Here is an 8,274-nt window from a genome sequence, read left to right as displayed (position 1 = left end):
GTGCAGCAAATGCTTTGCTGGATAATGCTGGAGGGGTAGCTTGGCGGCAGATGCTTTGCTGGATAGTGCTGGGGGGTAGCTTGGCGGCGGGTACAACTATGAGGCTGTAGGCTCACAAGTGTCTGGGCACGATCACAAACCAGGAAGTGCACTGCTATTTTTCTGGAGGAATTCATTTTTCAGGGTACTGCTTAGGCATGTATCATATGGGAATATTATAGGAATCCTAATATTCACTATAACACAGCAAATCTTTACATTTCGAGTTCCAGTCCACCTTAAATGTACCCATGGTGTCTTCAAGCATGGTATACTTGATGGTATACCAAGATGGCGCCGGTGTAGTCGGCTGCCGTCACGACTGCTCTGACCACCGTTCCTATTTTCGGTTTTAAATTGACTTCAAGGACATTTAAACTGGTCAATTCCTTACAACTTGACGGTTTTAACCCTGGATCCAAGCTGGCCGAGTGAGATCCTGTGGGAGAACAAAGGACGCAAACCGAAGCGGCGGCCCCGGGGAAAACGAGCCGGGATTAGGAACAGGCTGAGAGCCCGTGCGCACCGCACACCTCTGCCAAGCATCCTGCTTGCCAACGTCCAGTCGCTGGAAAACAAGCTCTATGACATCAGGGCCAGGGTAAAGTTTCAGAGAGACATTCGGGACTGCAATCTCCTCTGCTTCACCGAGACATGGCTAAGCCCAGCGGTACTGGATCATGCCATCCAGCCGGCCGAGTTTTTCTCGGTTCACCGCATGGATAGAACTTTGGATTCGGGTAAATCAAGGGGTGGCGGCGTGTGTCTAATGGTGAACAGTAGCTGGTGTAACAGCGCGAGTGTCGTTCCTCTCACACGCTCCTGCACACCCAACCTGGAACTATTAGCAATCAAATGTCGTCCCTTTTACCTTCCTCGGGAGTTTACATCGGTCATAGTCAGCGCTGTTTATATTCCACCCCAAGCAGACACGGACACTGCTTTATGCGAGCTGCATGAGGCACTCACACAGCACCAAACACAACACCGGGACGCTGCTCTTATTGTGGCAGGGGACTTTAACAGCGCCAACCTCAAACGCACGGCGCCAAACTTTTATCAGCACATCTCCTGCCCCACCAGGGGTGAAAGAACACTGGACCATTGTTACACGACAGTCAAAGAGGGTTACAGGGCACAACCTCGTCCCCCGTTTGGGAAATCAGATCATATAGCCATCTTCCTCATGCCAAAATACAAACAGAGGGAGGTTGCACGCCGGACGGACCAATTGGAGGCCGCTCTACAGGGCGCACTCGATGACGCAGACTGGGACATGTTCCGACGCAGCTCTGATGACATCAACGTGTTTACGGAAGCGGTTGTGGGATTTATTGGGAAACTGGTAGATGACATAATACCGAAAAAGACCATCAGAATGTTTCCCAATCAGAAGCCGTGGGTGGATAAGACCATCCGCGATGCTCTGAGATCGCGTACCGTGGCCTATAATGCGGGACTTGAATCGGGGTATATGGGCTTGTTTAAGGCTGCGTCGCACAGGGTCCGAAAAGCGGTAAAAGAAGCGAAGCAACGCTACGGAAGAAAACTGGAGGCACAGTTCCAACAGAGTGACTCTACAAGCCTGTGGCAGGGACTAAGGACAATGACGGACTATAAAGCACCAACATCCGGCATGATGAAGGCGGACGCGTCCTTGGCAGACGAGCTGAACACCTTCTTCGCTCGTTTCGAGGCTGCAGCTAACGGTAACGGCTGCAGACAGGAAGAAAATGCCAATTCTGGGAACGCGTTCGTCATTTCTGAGCATGACGTGAGCATTCAGGAGAGTGAACACTAGGAAAGCAGCAGGACGGGACGGAATCTCAGGTCGTGTCCTCAGAGCCTGTTTGATGGGAAACACCACTACCTGGTTTGGGAACAGCAGCGTGCAGGACAGACGAGCTCTTCAGAGGGTGGTGCGATCAGCTGAGAGAATCATCCGAACTAAACTCCCTGACCTGAATTCAATCTACAGCAAGCGGTGCTGGACCAAGGCCAGGAAGATCGTGAGGGACCTCAGCCATCCCAACAATGGACTTTTCTCTTTGTTGAGGTCTGGGAAGCGTTTTCGCTCCCTGAAGGCCAACACAGAGAGAAGGAGGAGATGCTTCTTCCCTCAGGCTATAGGGTCTCTCAATCAGATCTCTATATAGACATACATTCTACTGCCTGATAAGGTAAATGTTCTTACACTCACATTTACTGCACATCTGCACTTTAAAAAGAATGGTCAAAGAAAGGTCAATACACTGCTGGTCATCACCTTAATTCATTCACTCCGTATTGCTGCTGTTAGCACTCGCACACTTTACACTTCATACTGTATTTGCATTTTTAGTCTAATTTAATTCTTAATATTTAAATTTTAACATTTATATTTTATTTTGTGATGTCAAAGTGTTATATTATTATTGATTCTTCTCTCTACTTGTACTTCTCCCTCTCCTTCTTGCAGTCGTGTAAGCATTTCACTGCATATCATACTTGTACGATTATGTATGTGACAAATAAATAAATCTATCTAATCTATCTATCTACCTATCTATCTATCTATCTATCTATCTATCTATCTATCTATCTATCTATCTATCTATCTATCTATCTATCTATTTATCTATCTATCTATACTGGTTCCTCGTCCTACAAGAGGTTTTCCAGAGGTCTCAGGATGCCAAGGTTCTCTCACCCATAGAGCTCATTTTCAACATATTTGTTCAGTAATGCCATGTTCCTTCCTGACATTCACACCCAAATACATGGATTTGCCTGCTTTAGTATGCTGGAGTATTAAACTACAGTCAGTCTGTGTTGTTACTGGGTCAGTAGCTGAAAAAAAGTCACTTAATGTGTTTCCAGGCCTTTCTATCCACTATCATTCAGCTTGCACAATGTCTGTCCTTCAACACACAAGAAACTAGAAAGAAAGCAATGCTTTCAGCTGTACAATTGTTCCATATTGTTAATTTGAGGTACATGCTGTTCCTGCATCGCAGATGTGTTTGTTTTCTGCAATACCTATTCCATTTTTACTCCAGCCTTATTATTTTACTCCTTAGGATGAAAATTGCAGTAAGAACAAAATGTCAGGCCAAGTACACATTTCAATCCGCTTACCGTAATTATTAGACTAATGAGGTCTGGAAAACACGAGAATGCGGAGAGAGTCTGGGGGGTTCTGTCACAGTTGTTCACATGTTTGCATTGAATGGAGCTTTCTAATGTAATAACTGATGGATGTTTTACTTAGGTAGGATAAGTGAACATAGCAATTTTTCTCCCATTTGCCAAGAAAGCCTTGTTTCATTAGCTTGTAAATAAATAGCTCAGATGACCGAAGAGAACTTTCTTTACTTTTCCTTCTTTGCACAGTTTCACTGAAGCTATTGTGAAAGTATATCGCCATTCTAAACCTTTGTTTAGTTTATTGTAGAATGCAAGGTAAATAATCCGTCAGATTTTTATTGTTTTGTTGTTTGTGTCCTGTTGATATCTCCTTAAATCCTGTTTTCGAGACACAACAGGACGTGATTAGAAATACCCCCGAAGTGTAAATCCCACCTTTGACAGTTGTCTGTATTGGAAGATTTTCCCTCCAACTAAAAGTATAATTTTGGATTTCTCATCACTATCTGTTCCACCATTTGTGATCACCAGGACAAATGAAGAGAGTTAATCCTCCCAGCAGGGATACAGATGACAATAGCATCTAGGCAGTGGCCATTCTCCACTGTATCCAAAACATTCTCCTCTATATCCAAAACTGTATTACGTATTATCATACATACAGGACCAATTTAAACAGGAGCCAATTAACCTACCATCAAGTCTTTGGAGGGATATAGACCTATGTCACTTTTGCTGCCCATTTGGTAGTATCCTGTTATGCTTTGGCAGTGCCCTGATGAGCTTGGGTTTAAGAGGTCAGAGGACACCTGATGTTTCGCAGTTGCTGCCCTGCCAGTTGCCTGACCTCACACATTATTTCCCAGGTTCTGAGATTACATAAAACATTGCAACAGAAAATGATCCCACTGATTGGACCTTTGACCTCCTGCTCCCTATGTCATTATAGGAGACATTGGTACTATGGTGGTCAGAGAGAAATACTAGTGAAAGCTGGGGGGACCCAAGAGATTTACACTCCCATTTAGTGTTGGTTTCCCAGCGGACTTTGGGGGACAATGTCTCAGGATCAGAGTGGTGTTCAATGGCATGGACGGCAGTAAAGGCGAATACTTACACCGTTCTTTTAAAGGTATGCCTTCAATGGAAAAGTTCTCTAAAGCAACCGGATAACTTTAAGTGTGTACTTAGTAAATATTTGTTTTAGATATGGAGAGGGGCATTGTGGGCACAGCATGGAGTTTTAAAAGTAGGTAATGTTTCCTTAAAGTGTCCCTTTAAATGAAGTGAGGCTACTTAACCCTATTCTGGCATGAACTGAAAGGCCAGCATGTTACATGGATCACTATGAGGTCTATAATTAAAGAGACAACTCATCTTGGAGTCTAATGGTGTTTTGTCTTAGCTCGTATTGAGTGGCTTATATTACCTACCTAAATGATATATGCAAGTAATTTTAAACCTGACCCGATAACGACTTGCAGATATAAAGCTTGAGTCCTTTATGAGGACCGTGTCCTCGTAGCTTGGAGGTACCGTTTTACTCATTGCGGGCTAGAACACTGCTGTAAAACATCAGAGACGTGGAAGTACAACATAGTGGTAGTAGTATTATATTATTATTTGCTTCTTTTATTTTGAGTGCTTTATGATCAGTATTCAATGTTCCAACAAAAGCGTCCAAGAATAATCAGATATTGACATCTAAAACCCAGATACAATGCTGTTTGTTGGTTTCGGTGATGATAGTGCTTATGGCCATGTGAATTTTTTATAGGGTACTGGTAGTTTAGTTAAGTTTAGGATAACAGGACCAATCATGTACCAATCATGTACCTCTTAAAACAAATCATCAGTTGAGCTAGCATGTTTCTTCAGGTCGCTGTCAATGCTCGTTGACCACAGTATGATGGATGTACTTTACATTAGGCCAATGGTGGAGCCAATATTTAGGAATAAGTGTAAGCTATTTTAGGACATGCTTAACCATTAACATAAGCTAGTTAGATGTGGGAAGGCCTTTCCTTGTAATGTAGACATTTTCTGTTAGGAGTAAAGTAGGTTTGCTGTTCTCACCACATGCACAGTGAATATGAACTTATTTCCAGACATACATCTCAAATAATTATAACTTTCCTGTATATGGAGATTGTAACATACTGCCTACTGGTGTGTTGGCAATGGCAGCTCTCAAGTGTTTCCATTCCCAGTGTAACATTTCAGTGTCCCTAACCTCATCAGCACCAGGCTGCCTCACAATGGTTATAAAGAGCAAAATAATGCAGCAAAGTTATACATATCCACAGAGACATCATTAATCCCATACAAAACTATTCCAGAGAATAATGCTATAGGGTTGTTTTATGATAAGGGCCACCTGATTCATAATAAATCAATTTGTGGCAGAAGAAAAATGCCAAAAGGAATCGTAATTCCCTGTCCCTCCTCATTTTGTCTTTTAGCCTAAAATCCTCATTTGCAAAAGACGGCATTTAGTGCTTGCGGTAAATGTGGAAGAATCCAGATAAGGGACTGCACCAGATTCACCCTATATTTATTAACATGTCCTTATATTTTATTTCAATCATACATGTGGAATATGGTCCTTGAAAGATTTCTATTTACAAGCTGACCTGTATGCACTGGTTGATTGAGGAACTACATGACAAATGAGCTTTAAAGGCTAAGTTTACCTTTCTGGCCATGTTTCATGTTACAGCTATATTCAGGGTGTAACATGAAACATGGTCACATTTCAACCCCCCTCCCATTTACCTGAATCGCGGGGTACTTCCCCCCACAGGTATGTGAATGGATGACAGCAGCATCATCCATTCAGAGATGCTTTTCTCAATGAAATATTAGTGTGGTGACATCATCACACTTGTAGTACATTCATTCTTCCTCCGTTAATCTTACTGAATGTACTGAGGTACTGACATGGACAGGAGGAAGAGTCTGCAGGAGCCACAGCATTGCACCCGCAATCCCCTGTTCCACTCACCACAATTGCAATGTTTTACTGGCTCCAATGCAAAAAATAAAAGCACTTTTTTTTTTCTTTTATGAAGTGTGCATTTATAATTTTTTCTAAAAGATGACATTTTTCATTGTATTGTGTGTATTCTGTGTAAATGCCATGTTTGCACTTTTGAATTTCCCACCGGCTCCGCCCCCCCGCTCCTGCCGAAAACGAAACTGACAGCTGAATGCCGGCATCGGTCAGGCACACACAGCAGGGGACACCGTGGGCTCGCAGGGACAAGGTAAGTGACACTTTTGCGCAATCCCGAGTGTGGCTCAGGGTTACCACTCTTGGTACTGAAAACAAACCCCGAGCCACACTCCGGAATATCACCAGGGAGGTTAATGGTAATACATGGAAAGTTATGCACTTGGGGACTAAAAACATACATGCATCATACAAGCTAGAAGGAGCAAATTTGGGTGAATCAATGACCAAGAAGGATCTAGTAGGCGTCCTGGTTGATGGTAGACCAAAAAACCGCATGCAATGTCCATCTGCAGCTTCTAGAGCAAGATACTTTCTTGCATTAAAAGAGACATAGGAATTGATTTACTAAAAGCCAATCGGCTGTTCACTTTGCAAGGGAATTTTCACTTTGCAGAGGCAGTTTCCCCTTAGTTTAGTGAATGAGGTGAAGCTCTGCTGATCATCCATCATCCAATTATGTGCAACCAAAAATACTGTATTTTTTTCTTGCACATGATTGGATATTCTTTGCAAAGTGAAATTTCACCACATTCACCAAGCTAACTTCTCCTGCAAAAGTAGACAGCCTATTTGTCTTTAATAAATCAATCCCATTGACTCCTGCAAAGAAACCTGCATAATCTTGCTCTGGACAAAGCATTAGTAAGACCTTCGGTCTGGTTCACCTCTAGGCGTTTTTGAGCAGTAGGAAAAGCTGAGCAGCAAAACGCCAAACACAGAAAAAGGTACATGAGCTTCTTTTGGCAGTTTCAAGCTCGTTTTTCCCCCATAGACTTCAATGGAAACGCCAGAAACCATGCGGCAGAAGCACATTGTTTTGTGCGCGTTTCGACACACGTTCGTCCACTGACCACAGTGTTTGTTAATCTGCCAGTCAAAATGCGCGTCTTCATGTTCGCGTGTTTTCATGCACGTAAAAATGTGCCGAACGTGCATAAACATGCAAACGCACAAAAACTATGCCGCCTAAGGGCTTAGTTTGACTATGCAGTTCAGCATTGGGCATCATTTTACAAAAAATGAAAATTGTATCATACTTACCAGTAATTTTTCTTTCCTGGTGACTATCCATGGCAGCATACCTTTGGTATGCTGCCATAGAGGCACCGGGAAAGGATGTTGTGCAGCTGGAAAGAGTATAGAGAAAGGCATGTAAATTGATGGGGGCATGAAGGACTTCAGTTATACGGAAAGACTAGCCAAAATGAACGTATTTACCATTGAGAAGCGGGGATCTACTAAATACATAGCTGGTCCACATAGTAAGGTAGTGGAAAACTGTTCACTTTAAGGTCCTTTAATTCATATTTGTGCATTTTATGTTGTTTCATTGAAAAAAAGCTTCTGGTTGCTGCAATTTGAAGCTAAACGTGGATTACATAGAGATTAGGGATGAGCTGAGTGATTTTGATTAATTGATTTTCTTGTGAATGTGAAATATACCTAAAAAAAACTATTTTTTTCTTCATTTAGGGGGTGTGTGCTTTTTGGAGTTGTGTTCTTTGTATTCCTGTTTTTATTTTTTTTCTTGTGCATTTGATTAGTATATGCAAATTGTTGCTTTAAAATATTTAGTTTACTTTGTCACTGTTCATTTCCTTCTGTGAAACAAACAAAAATACAATAATAAGTCTTACAGGGGTGTGTTTGGGACAAGAAAGGGTCCATGGTAGTTGGATGGCATTTCCTGAACACTCAGGAGCTATTTAAAGCACATTAGACCATGTACAAACCACTAATAGCAACCTTAAAGTGTCTAGCTAAAACTGCTGTTCTGAGTTTTGGATAGAGTGGGGAAAGGTTAGATCCCCTATCAGGTTTTGACTGCTATCTGGGGCTTCATTAGAAACATTTGCCCTCACTTCCTCTGTCTA

This window comes from Nanorana parkeri, unplaced genomic scaffold, assembly GCF_000935625.1.
Source record: "Nanorana parkeri isolate BGI_ZX_2015 unplaced genomic scaffold, ASM93562v1 scaffold63, whole genome shotgun sequence".
NCBI classification, from domain to species: Eukaryota; Metazoa; Chordata; class Amphibia; order Anura; family Dicroglossidae; genus Nanorana; species Nanorana parkeri.
Note: the sequence above shows the minus strand (reverse complement) of the source record.